The sequence below is a fragment of the Rutidosis leptorrhynchoides genome, chromosome 3, assembly GCF_046630445.1.
Source record: "Rutidosis leptorrhynchoides isolate AG116_Rl617_1_P2 chromosome 3, CSIRO_AGI_Rlap_v1, whole genome shotgun sequence".
Lineage (NCBI taxonomy): Eukaryota > Viridiplantae > Streptophyta > Magnoliopsida > Asterales > Asteraceae > Rutidosis > Rutidosis leptorrhynchoides.
Genome location: NC_092335.1, coordinates 498,442,557 through 498,464,115, shown reverse-complemented (window position 1 = coordinate 498,464,115; position 21,559 = coordinate 498,442,557).

The following is a 21,559-nucleotide window of genomic DNA, read 5'->3' as shown; positions in this document are numbered from 1 at the left end:
GTGAATAATAGCTCTAGGTGTTGATCTAATCACACTTGATTTAGTTATGGTATGACTAAATTAATCCCAAAAAGCTTAACCTATTTACTAGAGGGTTTGATTCACTTATTCCGTTATTGTGTGAGTTAAATCTGTTAATTTCTAAGTTCCTAGTCATGTTTGATCACCTTCTATTCTTTCCCCCTCAACTCATATTTTAAAGTGTTCATCAATATGCTCCATCCAGTTCTGATTCTCGATATACTTATAACTTTCATATCGGTCATTCTTCTTTTTCATCTACCGCCGGAAGAATCTATTTACTTCTACTATACTCTTGGGTTTATAGTGTTTCTAGTTCTCCCGTGTCTTTATATTGCTATATACATCGATATATATGGTTTATAATTTTTGGTTTGTCGTTGGGCTTTATATCTTCCCTTATATTTCAAAGTCTCTGTTTCTATCTTCTATAATCATTGTCATCCATAGTTAATACTCTCTTTTATTTGCTGCAATTTATACCCCAATTTCTATTTCGGAGTTTTGTCCTTTCGTTTCTTCTTCTTGCGATTAAGCACCGCTTGTAATGGTTCAGAATTCACAGATATGAATTTCGGAATGAACATTGTTAATGTTCTAGGAAGGAAATTGTGATGGCACGATCTTGACTTGTCAAATTACTAGAATACCTTGGAAAAGGCCGAATCATCAAGAAATATTTTCTTGATATTTTAGAGGTTAAATAGAATACAAGAGTCTTATAGCATGGCACATGATGATGTTATGATCTGTGAATCATTACGTTCCATTTAGAAACTCAGCATGAATTGCTGTAATATAATCACGTTGATCAAGTGTCATTATATTATACTAACTCATGCTTCAGTTTCCAACACTACTTCAAAAACATTCATATTTTAAACTCAAAGGTTTACAGAGTATAGGAACTAAACAGTTTCCTTTTTGATGTAATACAGATAGCGCAAAGAGATAAATGATTCCAGATAAGAATAGTTATGGAAATAACTTCAGAAATATGGAGGATATTTATAATGAAAGATACGATGATATCTTTAAATTTTTAATATCAGAGGATGATAAAGAATATTGTCTGTAAGGGTTTAGTGTCAGGAGCAAGGTATTCGTTAATGACTTCAGCAGACACTGAATCATTTGGATTCTTTGAAGGCAGGTTCAGTCTTTGTGATTTGTCCACAGCCTCCTTCATACTTTGCTCAATCCGTTTTCCAGTTTCAAAACTTCTCTATTTCTGAGCTTTGTTAATACACTAATCTTTATCATCAAACTTTTTACTGCTAAGGTCGTTTACAGTTTTTGTTGCTTCATCAGCATTTCGAGAACTAGTTCGCGGTTCAGAGTGTTTTTTAGAAACTTCACATTCGAAGTATGTAAGCCTTGGAAATAGACGTTATGTATAACTGTTGGCGTCAACATGCTGTGAGATTTCAAAATAATGATTGCTAATTCCCAATGATTCGTATAGCAATTCTCGTTACAAGAGGCAGATGAGTAAATGATGAGGTTTCGATAAATATAAAGATTCTTCGGAATGCCCAAGATCAGTGAAGTTGTTGGTAAGTTTATTGCTAATGTGGTGGAATATGAAAGGTTTTCCGGTAACAAAAGGGTAATCACATATATCAAAATTATGATAAGGCTACTCCAAATGAAAAAATCGAAGTTTTCTTGCTGGAGCTGTGATATAATTTGCTACTTTGCAAAGGAATTGCAAGGTTATTTTTTGCTAATAAATGCCAAAAGATCTGACACAGATATGTGTTGAATTATGACTTTGGTTTCGAGAGCTTTTTAAGTACATAACTGTGGGTAATATGTGGTTGGATCATCATCTCGATTGCTTATTATTTGAAGTGTCTTCAGAGATTTTCGAAGGGTTTGAACACAGATTGTAATTGTTTGTATACATTTGATGTTCTAACACACTTTTGAAGTCAAAGTATAGCTTTGAAAGATGTAGGAATCTAAAAGTGATGGTACCGGTTATATCTCGAATTGAATTCTGAGATTTTAAAATCAGAATATGTAATTGGGTTTGAATGAGTATGGTTGTTTTGATTTCTATGAAAGAATGTATATTATTGTGAAAGTAGGAAGTATAATTGATAATTTGCTTAATCTGATTCGAAGAATGTAACATATTAATTGTGAATTTATATATATTTCTCGGGTATTACCTACCCGTTAAAAAATTTTCACAATTAATATTTTGTACATAAGAATTTTATTACAGTCTTTATGAAAATATATATGTATATATTCTCCTCAGATGTAACATAGATTTTAATGAGTTAATACTAAATTAAACTCATTCGATTTACGGTTGGAACTAGAATTGAATAATTCCTTGAAGGCTTTAGAGGTTACATAAGTATTTCTTCAATAATATTGAAATTATGAATCAATACTTCGTTATTTGTTGAGATGTGATGTTGGTTTTCATTAAATTCTTGTGAACTTCGCAAAGTACGAATGATGTTATCTGAAAAGTTTCGGTTACATCAATGATGAAGTGTAAAATCAAATATATACTTGATTTATTAGGAATTGGAATTTGTTGAATTGAGACAGAGATTGTAGTTAACGATGGTTAAGTCGCGGGTGAGGGACGTACATTATTGCATATTTGTAATATGAATTAACCGAGTAGTTAAGATTCACACACAATAGATTAGCACGGAAAGATTTATTTTTTATTTCAAAATATATATATATAAAATATATATATAATTTCTTCAGAGGGAATGAGTTAATTCTTCATAACTTTTGATACAATATACACGTTATTGCTTCGTAATGATGTCCACAGTGATTCTTGAACTGATGGAGTTTGTGATATTATAGGTGTTGTTGATTCTGATGTTGACTATACTGACGATGCTGGTGATGTTGACGGTACTATTGATGCTGTTGGTAAAACAAGTTTAACTTGTTAATCACACACCATTTTTGTCAGGGTTTCTACTCTTCCTTCTATCATTTTGGTTCGCTTAACTGATTTATGGTTAGTGCTAGATTAGATAATCTCTAAGACTTTAGAGATTATATAATCGCCGCGGAATGTTTCTCCAATGAAGTTATGAATTAATGCTTCGTCAGTTATTGTTGTTGGTACTCCTTGGTATCTATGGTGCGTATGACGTTGATGCTAGTGGGACAGATTGTGAAGTTGAGGTTTACAATGCGGTTGTGGTTGGAGGTGGTAATGGTACTGTTGGCATTGATGATGGTGGTACTGGTTATGCTGCTGGTGCTGCTGCTGGTGTTTGTAATCTCTGCACCATATTCTCCAAAGCCACTACCCGAGCGCGAAGTTCGTTGACTTCTTCTATTATTCCAGGATGATTGTCGGTCGGAACGAGAGGATAAATAAAATCTAGAATTTGATGTAGTATATAATCGTGACGAGATACCCTGGAAATGAGAGAGAAAATGGTGTCTCGAACAGGTTCGCCGGTAAGTGCTTCAGGTTCTTCGCCAAGAGGGCAATGTGGTGGATGGAAAGGATCGCCTTCTTCTTGTTTCCAATGATTGAGGAGGCTACGAACCCATCCCCAATTCATCCAGAATAGGTGATGACTGATTGGTTGATCCATTCCGGTCACACTGCTTTCGGAGCTTGAGTGAGATTCCATTTCGGAATCCGAGTGACTTGAACTGATGACAAATTCCATTTCGTACGATTGGATAAAGGATTTTCGATATAAAATGATTTTTCGGCTATCGGGTGGTATTCTATTTACATAGGATATCTATATATAGAGATCAAAAGATTTCATAGATTAAGGAGGAATTTACGGGATATGTCAGGCAAAGTTTAAAGTAACAGATACGATAAGATATGATTTAGCAGATACGCTAAGATATGAATTTTGTCTATACACTACTCATGTAATTAATGTAGCAAGACGTGTCTAGACTAATAATAATAAGCAGGTAATTTCCTATGGATGATAAGCAGATGATTTCTGACTAGAAATGATAAGCAAAACTTTTGACATGCAGACACGGTCGAAGTCCAGAATCACTAATGCATCCTAATGACTTATCAGTTAGACACACTAATGCAGACCTGGTTTGCTAAGACCACCGCTATGATACCAACTGAAAGGACCCATTCATATACATTATAAACGATTCACAATAGTTGATTACATTGCGAGGTATTTGACCTCTATATGATACATTTTACAAACATTGCATTCGTTTTTAAAAGACAATCATTCTTTACATCAAAAATTGACAGGCATGCATACCATTTCATAATATCCACTATCCAACTATAAATTGATTTAATAATAATCTTTGATGAACTCAATGACTCGAATGCAACGTTCTTCGAAATATGCTATGAAAGACTCCAAGTAATATCTTTAAAATGAGCAAATGCACAGCGGAAGATTTCTTTAACACCTGAGAATAAACATGCTTTAAAGTGTCAACCAAAAGGTTGGTGAGTTCATTAGTTTATCATAATTATTTATTTCCATCATTTTAATAGACCACAAGAATTTTATTTCCAGTTCTCATAAATATACGTCCCATGCATAGAGACAAAAAATAATCATTCATATGGTGAACACCTGGTAACTGACATTAACTAGATACATATAAGAATATCCCCTATCATTCCGGGATCCTCCTTCGGACATGATATAAATTTCGAAGTACTAAAGCATCCGGTACTTTGGATGGGGTTTGTTAGGCCCAATAGATCTATCTTTAGGATTCGCGTCAATTAGGGTGTCTGTTCCCTAATTCTTAGATTACCAGACTTTAATAAAAAGGGGCATATTCGATTTCGATAATTCAACCATAGAATGTAGTTTCAATTACTTGTGTCTATTTCATCAAACATTTATAAAAGTGCATGTATTCTCAGTCCCAAAAATATAAAGGGTAAAAAGGCAAATGAAACTCACCATACTGTATTTCGTAGTAAAAATACATATAACGTCATTGAACAAGTGCAAGGTTGGCCTCGGATTCACGAACCTAAATTAATTATATATATTTATGTGTTGGTCAATATTTGTCTAACAAATTAGGTCAAGTCATAGTGTACCACAATCCTAATGCTCGAGACTAATATGCAAAAGTCAACAAAAGTAAATTTGACTCAAAATAATTTCCAAAAATCTATACATGATTAATATATAGTTTAAATATCGTCTTTTTATATTTTTAAAAGATTTATTAGAGTAAATAATATAATTTATTTATTAATAAATAAAATTTTATATTATATTTATATAATAAAATATACTTTTATATATATTAAGTAATAAAATTTATAGGGTTCATTTAATATTATAAAGATAATATGATAGGTATTATTAAAGTAAGTTATTACACGTAGTAAAATATGTTTGTATCAAATATTTATTTGATAAAATAATATCTATAATGATAGTAAGTAAAAGTTGTATTATTTTGTAATAATAATTATTATTATAAAAATATCAATATTTATAATTACTAAGATGAGATTATGATAAAACGATAATTCTAATTATGATAACTTTAATATTTACGATAATTTTTAATATTATCTTTAAAATAATAATTCTATTTAAAATAATAATAATAATGATATTTTATAGTAACAATGACATTTCTATTAAAATGATAATTTTTGTTAAAATGATAGTTTTAATACTAACGATAATTTTAATAATAATAGTAATGATAAAAATAATAAGAACGATAATTTTATCTAAATCAATATCTTATAATATTTTAATTTCATCATGATACTCTTACCCATTATTTCCTAATCGTTTCGTTTAATTGCTTTTAATCGTCTTTTATATCGTGTTCGTAATAATGATAATAATAGTAATCAAAATAATTAGGTGTTACAAATATTTGTTTTAATTACACTAATATTAATAATGATAGTTATTATAACATTATTAACGATAATACTAATAATGATCTTAATGATAATATAGTAATAATAATATTAACAATAACAATAACCATTTTTAAATAATGATATATATATTAATAATGATAATAATAATAATACCAATAATACCAATAATAATAATAATAATAATAATAATAATAATAATAATAATTGGATAATAATAATAATACTAATTATAACTTTAACGATAATAACGATAGTAATAATAAAAAATAACAATTTTTTTAATGATAAATCCTTTTATTGATAAAGATAATAATAATAATAATAATAATAATAAGATAAAACTAGAACGACAATAATAACGACGATAATAATAATCATTTTTAATAATAATACAAAAATTCGATGGACTATAACTTCAAATCCGTTCATCGAAATCATTCGATATCTAAATGAAAAGTTCTTAATTTTTCGCTAGCTTTCCAACGACATGCATATCTTATACCTTATCTCAGTCGCATATATAACTAATTCAGGATTCAACATAACCTAACTAAAGGCAATATCAAAAGTACAAACATGCATAATCCTATATACTCGAGCACTAGTCAGGGATACACTATTAGTATGTAAAAGTTAAATTATGAGTACTCATGTATCAATATTGAGATTCAATATTGCAGGAAAGGTACGTAGACGCAACGGAGATGATAAACACTATATTGACCTCACGAGCATACCCATGAACCATACCCAATCACCTCCATAGCTATAACCCATAATTTCCTTAATCCAATCCCATTCGAAAAACAATTTCGAAATCACTCGGACAGCACTCTGACGTAATATTTTATGTATACTAATAATATCTTGAAATAATACGGAGTAAATATATATATGTAAATCGATTGAGAGAGTTTAGAGAAAAATATTTTCAAGTTTCTATGAAATAATAAAACCTATTGAATTCTATTTATAATAGATTTTTGAATTATTAAAGTGAATTATTAAAGTATGAATTATTAAAGTGAATTATTAAAGTATGAATTATTAAAGTGAATTATTAAAGTATGAATTATTAAAGTGAATTATTAAAGTATGAATTATTAAAGTGAATTATTAAAGTATGAATTATTAAAGTGAATTATTAAAGTTAAAGTAAAGTAAAAATAAAGTAAAGGTAAAGTTTAAGTATAGTAAAAGTATAAAACTATGTACGTATAATACGCGTATAAATATATATAATATTAATTTAAATCGTTATATATATTTAATAAAATAAAATATAAATATCATTATCTTTATCATACTGGTTAATTAATGAGTTGTCAAAAGTGGTTCTATATATTTATAAAAGTTATATACATTTTAATAATAAAGTTCTTTTTAAACTGAAAACGTTTTTGTACGTTTGAAACTAAATCAAATAAATATAATAATTTTGTTTTCCAAAACCAAATATATTTTTAAGAATCATTTTGTTTAAAGGTTAAAATAATGGAAATCGTTATATCATAAAATGTTTTAGAAAAGTAGAATCATATATATTCATAATAGGTTTCAAGTTTTTAAATTACAGTTTGTTGGTGAAGCATGAGATAAAGTTCAAAGGTTAAATAAACGTATGAAATCATCTTAATGAAAAATGTCGAGTTACTTAACTTGTCGATATCCAACATCTAAGTTATTTACACTTCGCGTTCTTACTTATAAATCACTTTACCATTTTCCGAATGTTGTCAAAAAGAATAGATTTCTTAAATCACAGTGGACCTCATAACATAGACCCGTAATCATATCATAATGTATCTGATAAATCAATCATTTGATATTATCTTCTAATTCCATCGATAAACATATTGAAACAAATACGTTCATGTAAAGTATTATACGTTTAATACTTTATTAATATTCTCAAGTTATAATATATATATACATATATATATATATATATTTATTTATATATAACGGTTCGTGAATCGTCGGAATTTAGTCGAGGTTATAATGAATGTATGAACACAATTTAAAATTCTTGAGATTTAACTTAACAAACTTTGCTTATCGTGTTGAAATAATATAAAGATAAAGTTTAAATTTGGTTGGAAATTTTCGGGTTGTCACAAATATGGTGTTTCGGATAGGTTCGCCGGTAAGTGCATCAGGTTATTCACCAAGAGGTGAATTCGGTTGGTGAAAAGGATCGCCTTCTTCGAGTCTCCATCGGTTAGGTCGACTACGAACTTACCCCAATTCATCCAGGATAGATGATGGCTAATTGGTTGATCCATTCCGGTTACACTACTTTCGGAGCTCAGGTGAATATTCATATCGAAATAGTTGTCAGAATAACTATCGGAATAGCTATCGGAATCCGGGGGACTCGATCTAATTGAGGGATTCATCTCGTACGAATAGATGAAGGATTTTCGATAAGAAATAGATTATAGGATGTAGATTAGTACCCTGCAATACATAATTTACATATGTATATTTAATACTAAAATCCCATAAGTTACAGAGGAATCTACAGAATATTTCAGGCAAAGTTACAGTAACAGATACGCTAAGATATAAAGTAGCAGATACGCTAAGATATGAATTTTGTCTATACACTATTCATGCAATCAATGCAGTAAAATTTATCTAGACTAAGAGTGATAAGCAAGTGATACCCTAAGAATGATAAACGGGTAATTTTTCACACAAAATGATAAGTAAAACTTTTGACATGCAGACACGGTCGAAGTCCAGACTCACTAATGCATCCTAACGACTTATCAGTTATACACACTAATGCAGACCTGGTTCGCTAAGACCACCTCTCTGATACCAACTCTAACGACCCGTCCTAATCCATCCGGATGAAGTCCATATCGATTACAAACGGTTCACAATAGTTGGTTACATCGCGAGGTACTTGACCTCTATATGATACAATTTTACAAACATTGCATTCGTTTTTAAAAGACAAACTTTCATTACATCGAAAGTTGACGGCATGCATATCATTTCATAATATATCCAACTATAATTGACTTAATAATAATCTTGATGAACTCAACGACTCGAATGCAACGTCTTTTGAAATATGTCATGAATGACTCCAAGTAATATCCTTAAAATGAGCAAATGCACACCGGAAGATTTCTTTAGTACCTGAGAATAAACATGCTTTAAAGTGTCAACCAAAAGGTTGGTGAGTTCATTAGTTTAACATAAATAATCATTTCCATCATTTTAATAGACCACAAGATTTTCATTTCTCATAAATATACGTCCCATGCATAGAGACAAAATATCATTCATATGGATTGAACACCTGGTAACCGACGTTAACTTAATGCATAGAATATCCCCAAAACAGAACCTCTCGTCTGTATAATAATCTCGAAGTACTAAAGCATTCGTACCCCGAATGGGACTTGTCAAGGTCCATAGATCTATCTTTAGGATTCGCGTCAATCAGGGGCCATTTCCCTAAATTCTTAGGTTACCAGACTTGAAGGGCGATATTCGGTTAATAATCCAACCATATAATGTAATTTTAAGTACTTGTGTCTATTTCGTAAAGCAGTTGTAAAAGCAGCGCATGTATTCTCAGTCCCAAAAATATATATTGCAAAAGCATTTAAAAAGGGAGCAAATGAAACTCACAATACTGTATTTTGTAGTAAAATACATATGATGATATTGAACAACAGAACAATGCAGAGTTGGCCTCGGATTCACGAACCTATATCAATTGTATATCTATTAATACATATAGTGTAAATCACAAAATTTCATTTATTATTATGTATTATTTATATATTTATAGTTATATAGAATTTATACTAAATTTCATTTTGAAACATATACTTACATTATGTTTTATATTGTATTGTATATTTATTGATTTTGTGTATATAATATTATAATGGTTAATATTTAGTTATAATAATATACCTATTTACTTATATATGTGATTTATATTGTATTCATGAAATATCATTTGTAATATAAAATATTAATGTAATCCTAGTATATGTAATAAGTACATATGATATACAAAAGATTTATTTGTTAAAAGGATAGTTTCACTAGTAATTATAAAGTAATAATGATAGTTTTAGTAATAATAATATTTTTAATAATAGTAGTATGTTTAATAATGATTTTAATCTTATTAGATATTTTAAATGATCATTTAAATAAAAAAAATGATAAGATTATGATGAAAACAATATTAGTAGCAACATTAATAATGATATTAGTCATATTTGTAAAGATTATTATGATAATAACAATAAATGATAACTAATACTTATTTGATAATAATAATAATAATTTTAATACTTGTACTAGTAACACTAACAATCTTTAATAATAACAATAACAATGATAATAATAATAATACTAGTAACAATAATAATAAAAATGATGATAATAATAATAAAAATAATAATATAAAAGGTTTATACCCTTTTAAAGCTTGAGTCATATTTGTAAAGATTATTATGATAATAACAATAAATGATAACTAATACTTATTTGATAATAATAATTTTAATACTTGTACTAGTAACACTAACAATCCTTAATAATAACAATAACAATGATAATAATAATAATAATAATACTAGTAACAATAATAATAAAAATGATGATAATAATAATAAAAATAATAATATAAAAGGTTTATACCCTTTTAAAGCTTGTGTAAAAAGAATTGCCCACTACGAGGCTCAAACTCGCGACCTCAAGAAACCCGTCACTACCTCTTAACCATTCCTCCAATTGTGTTTTTCTGAATATTATGAGATTCTAATTTTCTTAACTCGTATATCCGTTTTCTCCCACTTTTCTTCTTCTTCTTCATGAATTAGTAAACCAGAGCACTTACCACTTCTCATTTTATTTGTTTTAAATTTGTAATAAAAATAGGAAAACAATTTCTATTTGTGTTTTAATTTAACTGATTCAAAAAAAATAAAAAAAAACATAAAACAGTACCTGTCGTCGCTGTTTACAAAAAAAAAAAAATTGATTTTGATTTTTGATCGCGTATTAGCCAATGATTATAACATGAAATAGTTTGTGAATCATTAATAGAAACTATTGGAAACATCAATTGAATCTTAAACATAACAGAAAAGTCTAATTTTACTAAGAACAGATTGGTTGAATTTTTGAAATTGAAAGTTTGACCTTCAAATTCGAACTCATTATGTAAAATTGAAGATTGAGGTTTTACAAAAAGTTTGTTTAGTAATTTACTAACAGAACAGCATTAACACAATTTGAAATTTGTTACAAAATCGATTAATTTGAAAAATGGGTTGTAAACAGGGATACGTACCTCCTTTTTTATATTTTCTGTCCAATTAACTTGATAAAATGGTTGTAGTTGTGATTGATAATTGAGAATAAAGGTGAAGCATTCGGATGATTGGAGTCTGATAACGAGATTTCGATTTATTGAATTATGAGGAGATGAAGTCGACATATACATACAAGTAAACAGAAAGAGAAGAAAATAAAAACACTGATAATGATAGATAACAATTCCATACCCGTAAGGCCGTAAAAGAATATATCTGCTGTTATATTATATATAATTAATATTAAAGAATAATAATAATACCTATTAAATAATAATACATATTAATATTTAAAATATTAAGGATAATAATAATATGTTTTTAATAATTTTAATAAAATACTAATACTAATAATAATAGAAATATAATAATAATATTAATAATAATTATATCAAAATTATACTAATATTCATAATAAGAATAAAAGTAAATATAAAATGATAATAATAATAATATTGATGGTACTAATAATAATACTAATTACAATAATAATAATAATATAACAATTGTATTATTTCTAATAATAATAATAATAATAATAATAATAATAATAATAACACTAGTATAATCAATCACATGTATTACATTATATTTCATCATATACATATTCATAATAGATTCTATTATTAATATCAGTATTTATTTTGATAAAAGTAATACTAACATTTTTAATATTATTTTATTTTATTTTTAACTTTTAATTACATTTACAATTTATGAATTTTGTAATATCATATATGATATGAATACATCCTTTGAATTTTTAACATTTATATATTCTATATATGTTTCAACCTAATAATTATTAATAGAAATCATATATATATATATATATATATATATATATATATATATATATATATATATATATATATATCTAATAAGGATTCATAATAATACTTTATATATATATTTTTATGTATTCATTTTAATAACAACTTAATTATTCTGTTTATTATTTTATATTTTTAATTTCAAATTATTATATATATATATATATTTACATTTACATATATACATATTTATTTATAAACAATTGTTCGTGAATCGTCGGGATTAGTCAAAGGTCAAATGTATATATAAATATGAACACAGTTCAAAATTTTTGAGACTCAATCTTACAGACATTGCTTAACGTGTCGAATTCATATAAAGATTAAGTTTAAATTTGGTCGGAAATTTCTGGGTCGTCACAGATAATTACTAACAACACTGCATTTTAAGATTTTGAAATGGGGTTTGAATTCGAGCTTTGAAAAATAAGATGAAGAACAGGGCTAACGAGCTGTTTATATATATATACATATATATTTATCAATTAAAAAAATAGGTTTTGCTGTGATAAATGGTATTGATGGTATGAAAGTCGAAGTATTTTTCAATACTGAGTGATAATCAATTGATTTATAATCAAATTAAGTCGAATGGTTCCAAAATAAAAACCAGTAGAAGCAGTATAATAAAAAATATATATATATATATCATGTTGATAATAAAAAATTAAAAGCAGATATATAAAATTGGGAAACAGATAGGAAATCACGATCTTGATCAGCTAACAATAAAAAAAATAAAAAGTAGATTACCTAATTTATATTACTAATTAATTAATAATAATAATACTTTTAATAATAATAGAATTAATAATAATAATAATTATATTAATAATAATAATACTTTTAAATAGTATGAATATTACAAAAATAATAATAATAATAACAATAATAATAATAATTTTAATAAAAATGATAAATTATCATTTTTAATAATGATAATAATAACTATATAATGTTATTAATAATAATGATAAGTTTTTTTAATATGATATTTATAATAATTTCAATAATTTTAGTAAAAGTGTTAATACTTAATAATATTAATAATATATTGGTATTATATTAATGATATTAGTAATTATTAATAATAATAATAATATTAATAATACTGATAATAATAATAATAATGATTGTAAATGTTAAAAATAATAAATGTTATTATTGTTTAAAACAATATTAATAATAATACGTAATTATTTACAAATAATTATTCGTGAATCGTCGGAATTATTCAAGGTTAAATGAAATCATATAAGAATTAGGTTTAAATTTAGTCGGAAAGTTCCGGGTTGTCATAGTACCTACCCGTTAAAAGAAATTTCGTCCCGAAACTTAGTTGCTGCCATCAATCGGCGTTGTTCGTACATAGACGAGGATATTTACGTTTTATTTGGTCTTCACGTTCCCAGGTATACTCGGGGCCTTTCGTGAATTCTAACGGATATAATATTATTTTATTTCAAGCGTTTAAGTCATACGAACCATAATTTCTACAGGTTCTTCTACGAAGTGCATTAATGCAGATGTTATCTAAAGGATTAACAAGAGTGTCATTTGACTAGGTTATCCTCAAAAGGGATGATGGTGCTATACGAGCATTTCAGTAAACTGAACACATGAAATGTGTTATGAATAGTATTGAGCTCATTTAAAACTTTGAGCGTTTATGCCACAATATTAGGGCAGACAAAACAGAGAGTAGTTTATGAAAATTATAGTTATGAAATTTGATAGATATCATCATTGTTTACAACCAGAATATTGTAATGATGAATATAAGTTGAAAAATAAAGTTTTATCACTATTGAATAATATGGATAAAATGAATCGATTATAGGAAGCGTATAAACGAAGCTATCATAAAAGAGTGAATGAGAAAATTAAATGTTCGCCTTAACTTTTGACGTAGTCACAATTCATTTTCGGAATTCAGGTGATTAAAGGAAATCTTCGTAATCTATAAGATTTGATTCTCCGATATTTACGGAATTTTGAGATTTCTTTGATTAAATGCGATGAATTGCCTTGATTGACGTGTTTGGAAATTTTGCTATAAATTAGCTTCTTCCATTTCATTATCTTCACCACTTCTATACTTTCTTCCTAAATTCATACTTTCAAAAGATTTGTTAATATGCTCAATCCTGTATTGATACTTGTTATTATATTGACCATATATGCAGTCATTCTTCTTTTTTTTTTTACCACCAGAGGAATCTGTTTACTTCTACTATGCTCTTGGGGTTATAGTGTTTTTAATTCTCCCGTGTCTTTATGTTGTTATACGTATTGATATACACAGTTTGTAATTTCCGTGTTACTATCGGGCTTTATATTTTCCCTTATATGTCGGAGCTCTTTGCCTTTTTATTCTCCTCTCAACTCTAAGTAAAGCGAGTAATGGTCCAGAATTTGTAGGTATGAAGTTTCGAATGATCCTACTGTTCTAAGCATAATATCACGATTTAATTTGGTAAATTACCAGAATTATTGAGGATGGAACTATCAAGAATATATTTTCTTGATATGTTCAAAGATTAAGTAGAATGTAAGAGTCGTGTAACATGGCAAATGATGATTATAAAATCTATGAATCATCATCTTCCATTAAAAATTTACCATGACTTACTGTAATATAATCACGTTGGCCTGACGTCATTATATTATACTAACTCATGCTTCAATTCTCAACACTTCTTCAAAACATTTATAATTTAAACTTGAATTTTACAGAATATAGAAACTAAAACAGTTTCCTTTATGATGTGATAAAGAAATCATAAAGAAATAATTAATTGCTGACAAGAATCGTTATGAAGATATCTTCAGAAATATAGAGGATATTTATAACAAAAGATACGATGATATCTTAGAATTTCTAAGATCGGATGATAATGAGGAAAATTCTTCCGTAAAGATTTAGAATGCGTAAAAAGATCTTCTGTGGTTTTCATCAGAAATTGAATCATCTAGATTCTTTGATTACAGGTTTAGTCCTTGTGATTTGTCCACAGCTTCCTTCATTGTTTGCTCAATCCGTTTTCCAGTTCCAAATCTGAGCTTTTTCAATGCGTCATTCTTTATCATCAAATTTTTGGCCATTAAGACCATCTATAGCTTTTGCTGCTTCATCAGCATTCTCAAGGTTAACGAATCTGGATCATTAATTATCAATCCGAGATGGTTTCAAGAAATTTTATTTTTAGATGATTAAGCGCTGATTGTAATCATCAATGGATCTAATGGTTGACGAATAGGTGTTGTTGATTTCAAAAGTAATGAATGATAATTTCGGTGGTTTGATGTAATAATTCATCATAGAATACGAATGAATATAATTCATGAATGTAGTGATCTTTAGGAAGATAACACCTGCTAAAGCTTTACTTGGATTCTGATATATCAAAATCAGAATATGTAATTGAAAATAGTTGTTCTTTAGTGAACTGATACATATATCTTGTGATTGTAAGTAGTATATTTACTGACTACTGAATCAGAATTGAAGAATGTATAATGTAACATATTAATGTGAGATATAAATATTTCTCGGGTATTACCTACCCGTTAAAATATTTTCACAATTAACAGTTTGTACAAAAGAATTTTTAATTACCATCTTTATGAAGATATACGTTCATATATACATATTCTTCTGATGTAATCATGGTTTTAATGAATTAATATAATATTAAACTCATTTGGTTTGCGATTGAAACGAGAATAAATAATCTCCAAAACCTTAGAGATTTCATAATTGTCGCGAAATATTTCGCTAATGAAGTTATGAATCAATGCTTCAGTGTTCATTGTTATTGATATACCTTGGTATATGATGTTGGTTCTCGTGGAATTCTTGTAAACTTCGAATAATGTTTTTCTAAAAAGTTTCAAGTACATCGAAAATAGAAGTGTAAAATCAAACATGTATTTGAATAATACACTTGGTTTATTATGAAATAGAGTTTATTGTGTTGAAGTAGTGATTAACGATTGTTAAGTCATTAACAAAGGATGTACATCATAGCATATTGTGATATGAATTAACCAAGTAGTATATACTAGTTAAGATTCACACGTAATAGCTTAGTACGAAAAGATTTATTATTATTCCAAACCATATATATATATATATATATATATATATATATATATATATATATATATATATATATATATACACACACACACACATATATAATTCTTCAGGAAGAATGAGTCAATACATCTTAACTCGTTATTACTAATATTCCTTGGTATCTAGGGGTGTATGATGTTGATATCCGAGGTACCGAGTGTGATGTTGAGGCGTGGAAAGCAGATGTTGTTGTTGATGAAGCTGATGCTGTTGGTGGTGATGCTGATGGTACTGGTGGTGCTGGTTATGCTGCTGATACTTATAGAATTCGCACCATATTCTACAGAGCCACCACTCGAGTTCGAAGCTCGTTGACTTCTTCTATTATTCCAGGATGATTGGCGGTTCAGACAAGTGGATGAATAAGATCTAGAATTTTAGATATTATATATTCGTGAGGGTGAAAATAGTGTTCCGAATGGGTTCGTCGGTAAGTGCTTCAGGTTCTTCACCAAGAGGTGAATTCGGTTGGTGGAAGGGATCACCTTCTTCTTGTTTCCATTGATTAAGTTTACTATGAACCCATCCCCAATTCATCCAAAATAGATGATGGCTGATTGGTTCGTTTGTTCCGATTACGCTGTCTGTGGAGCTCGAGGAATCAAGTGAGAAATCCATGTTATGTGTTTGGAATTAGGGTTTTTGATATGAGTGGGTGTTGAATACTGAATGATATATTCGTCTCCTCGAATAGTATATATGGCAAAAGGATTTCCGTAATTTACGGAGGAAATTTAGGAAAAGTGTTAGACAAAGTCTATTTAGATAGATATGATAAGATATGATGTGTCTATACTCCAATAATGGCAGTATGACGTGTCTAGATCATAAAATGATAAATATGTAATCTAATAATCTTTCGATTAAAGACTTTCAATTCGTATACTGTGATAACCCAATGACATTTTCCGGTTCGCAAACCGATGCATATAGGCATAAGGCATATAGGTACGTGATATAACAGGGAGTTATATACGTTTCAGTATGAATAGTAACAATTATAGGAGTTTCAAAAATCATGGATAATGTTTCATGTAATACATATGTAATACACAAAACCATGATAAATGACATAGGAATGTCAAGAATTTCTGAAATCATGGTGTTGCATTTAAATGCGGTGGCGTAATTGAATAGTACTTAGGACAGTGAGCAGAGTTCTTAGATTAACTTGGCATTCTAAGATAAGTAAAGTTCCTAAAGTATAGTGTAGCATTTAACAATTAAAGGCACTATAATCAAGGAAAGTTGTAGTTCTACATTGCTAAGATAATTAATTGTATAAGGCACACATAAAATGTAATCCTGGTTCTCTACAACAACACTGCTCTGATACCAATCTGTCACACCCCCAAATAGGGCCTGGGGTATTTGTGACTAATTATATAAAATTACAGTTGTATAAATGAGAACGACTCTATATGAGACGTTATATTGAGTTTTACAGCGGAAGATAAATAGGTTACATTGTATATAATGAACAACGCATTAAATGTCTTTAATTGATATGATATGTAATGAAGACTCCAAGCATAGCAAGCAATCATCATCAATTTAGCAAGTGTAAGTCTTTCAAATTATCCATGAATGACTTGTTGAAATGTTGCTTTCAATTAGCAAATACACAGCGGAAGCATTATGTAGGACCTGAGAATAAACATGCTAAAGAGTGTCAACCAAAAGATTGGTGAGTTCATAGGTTTATCATAAATAATGATTTCAATAATAGTGTTAGACCACAAGATTTAATAAAGTTGATATAGAACTATCAATATAAAGTGTTGATTGATATAGAAATACCAATCTAAAAGTAATGATGAGTTTGTAATATCACGACTAAACAAAAGTTACCCCGTGACACTTGTTATTCGTGTCGTTGAATCATTATTATGTAGTCAAAGACCAACGGTCAACTGACTAGAGACGTCACTCTCAGTAGCGTTACTCACAATCACTAAGTTTGCATCTTATACTTCAGCAATTAACGATATTACGGCAAGGATTTAGCATGACAAAGTGATGTGTGCGAGGCGTACTAGGAAATAGTTATATTTTTACTACAAAAAACTATTAAATACGATACAATTTTACACAAGTTATTTATTTATTTATAGAGTGGATATACCTAAACCTTGCTACAACACTTATAGGCAGTGTACCTAATCTTACAGTAGTGTAGTTTTTAGTAAGTCCGGTTCGTTCCATAGGGATCTTTTAAACAAGCTTAACGCTATATTTTTAAAAACTATATTTGTAAAAATACAAAAATATATAAGTAATATTATTATTATAAAAACGGGGTTTTTACCGTTTAATGACCGGTTTGTCGATTTTAAAACTTTAGTCGCAGTTAAAACCTAATGTAAAATATTAAAAATAAATATAGCTTAATTTAAAGCGTAAAGTAAATAACGATGATGAAATTGCGATAAATAAAAGTGCGATAAAATAAAATTGCGATAATTAAAGAGTACGATAATTAAAAATGCAATTAAATAAAATGACAATAAATAAAAGTGCGATAATTAAAAGTGCAACTAAATATGAAATATATAAAGGAATTATGCTTATTTAAACTTCCGTAATCATGATTTTTGACGTGTTGATTTTAGTTTATTCCCATGGGTTAATTGTCCTTTGTCCTGGATTATTTGATATGTCCATACGAATTTGTCTATAATAGTCCATCAGTCATAATCATAAAGTGCGAGAGTCTTCATCAAGTTATTCTTATTCCCGAAGTCAAATATTCCAACTAATTGGAGATTCAAATTGTAACAAGGTCTTAATACTTTGTTTAATGAATACACCATGTTATCGACTGCGTGTAATCCAAGGTTTTACTACTTTGTTAACAATTACACCAATTACCCTTGAATGTAATCCACCCCTATTTCAATAAGTCTATTAACTATTAATCCAGTCCCGTGTCCGGTAAAATGAACAATTATTGGTATTTATAGATATCCCGCCCACCGTACCCAGTCAAGCGTATGTGGTTATATATAAATACGTCAAATTATAAGTCTATATATTAAATCAACAAGGTATCATTTAGTTAATATAAAACCCATTAATAGCCCATAGTCTAATTTCTACAAGTGTCGTTCTTTTATCCAAACCCCAATTATGGTACAAAGCCCAATTACCCAATTTTAATATTTAGCCCAACATCACGATTACTTCGGTATTAAATAAGCATAATAATAACTTAGCTACGAGACATTAAATTAAAAAGGTTGAACATAACTTACAATGATTAATAATAGCGTAGCGTTACACGGACAGAATTTCGACTTATACCCTTACAACATTCGCTAACTTACCCTTATTATTAGAATTTAAAATTAAAATTAAAATTTTAATATAAATATATATATATATATATATATATATATATATATATATATATATATATATATATATATATATATATATATATATATATATATACGTTAGATTGAGAAGAGGAAAAAGATATTACATTCGATCACCAAACTGCGAATTTATAGGCATGTGGCCTGATACTCTACACCATGCGATCGCATGGAATTATAGCTTCCAGGCCATGCGATTGCATGGCCTCTTTTTCCAGCTCACATGAGCTTGTTTCTATCTTGCTGACGGTTTTAAATATAATATATAATATATAAATAATTTTAAGAATTATTTAAATATTATATTATATTTATGTGCATAGTTGACTTGTAATTTTTAGTCCGTTGCGTCGAGCGTTGAGAGTTGACTCTGGTCCCGGTTCCAGATTTTCGAACATCCTTGCTTACAATTTAATATCTTGTATTTTGCGTTTCGCGTCTTGTACTCTTGTAATTTTGAGACGTTTCTCACCAATAATTTAAAACACTTTAATTATACTTTGTACTTTTAAGCTTTTTGGTCGTTTGCGTCTTCAATTCGTCGAATCTGTCTTTTGTCTTCACCTTTTATTATTTAAACGAATATCACTTGTAAATAGAACAGTTGCAACTAAAAGCTTGTCTTTCTTGAGGGATAATGTTATTAAATATATGTTCGTTTTTAACATTATCAAATATTCCCACACTTGAGCGTTGCTTGTCCTCAAGCAATATAGTCTTGAAATAAAAATACTAGAATCACTTCTTTATTCTTCACACTTTGTACATCAGTGATTTCTATACGGCGGTATAAACAATGGTAGTAACGATGTAGTTTACAGTCCCACATGACTATAAAATTTAGATCCCTTAAGGAAATTGGATCTTTATGAAAACATTTGATCTTTTGAAAATTAAATCTAGCTTTTACCCTAGATAAGTTTTCCAGAATAACCCTTCACCGGTGTTTGCAAATTATTTTTGTGGGTTTTGTGGGTTTCAGATTTTAAAATTTTAACTCAAAACTTGCGGTTTTGTGTCACCCACTTGCTAACCTTGTATTAGGAAAGCAACACGTCCAGTATACTTGCTCCGTATATTACCTTTCGGTAAACTACCGTCCGGTTGTAAAGGAAAGCGTTGAATAAGCAACTGTTAAATCAATGTCCCCTGACATGCTTTTAATTATGGTCTATAACGTGTCGGATGCAATTACTATCCTTTGTAGGAGCAATAGTAAAGATCACCCTATAGTTTTTCGGTCTGGCACAAGGTCCTGTCTTCGACCATGCTATGCAACCACCGTTCTTACGGTTGACACCCGATTTGGTTCAGGTGACCTAATGAATTCCAGGTGAATTCCTAGGATTTTACGTTCAATGGTAATGAACGCATTAAAAATGGGTTTTTCAGAAAATAAATCGGTTTGTAATTTTGATCAAAATATTTTCTCGTTCAAGCTCGAGTTTAGATATCATCGAATTCCATGAGTTTGTAATTCTCAATCTTTAAGGTCAATCTCTAGGATTGAGTAATATCAGGCTTAAAAGCTGATTTTTAATCTTTAAGGAGATTATCCTTTCTAGGGGTCTGATTCATTAGTCTTATCAAGTTAATTTGCATGGCGTCCTCCCCATTTTACGAGACAGATCCTCTCATGGTTAGGATAAGTCTGACCACTTGGCGACCCTGTTTGATGTTGAGGTCCGTGGATTTCCTGCTGATTTTAGAGATGACTTTTCTAGATTTTTCGTCAACCTACAGCTGGTTTGGACGACAACTTCATGACCTAAATCAAGAAGCGCGTGTCTTTTTCAGAAGACTTTACTTCCTTTTAATGATGGAATTGATTCATTGTGTAGATCCATCTTTCTTTCAAATATATTACAGTAAATCGGGTAAAACTGATTAGTTTAGTCTAAAGCAAAATCATCTTCAATTATTTGTACAAAAATATGTGATATATATTCAAA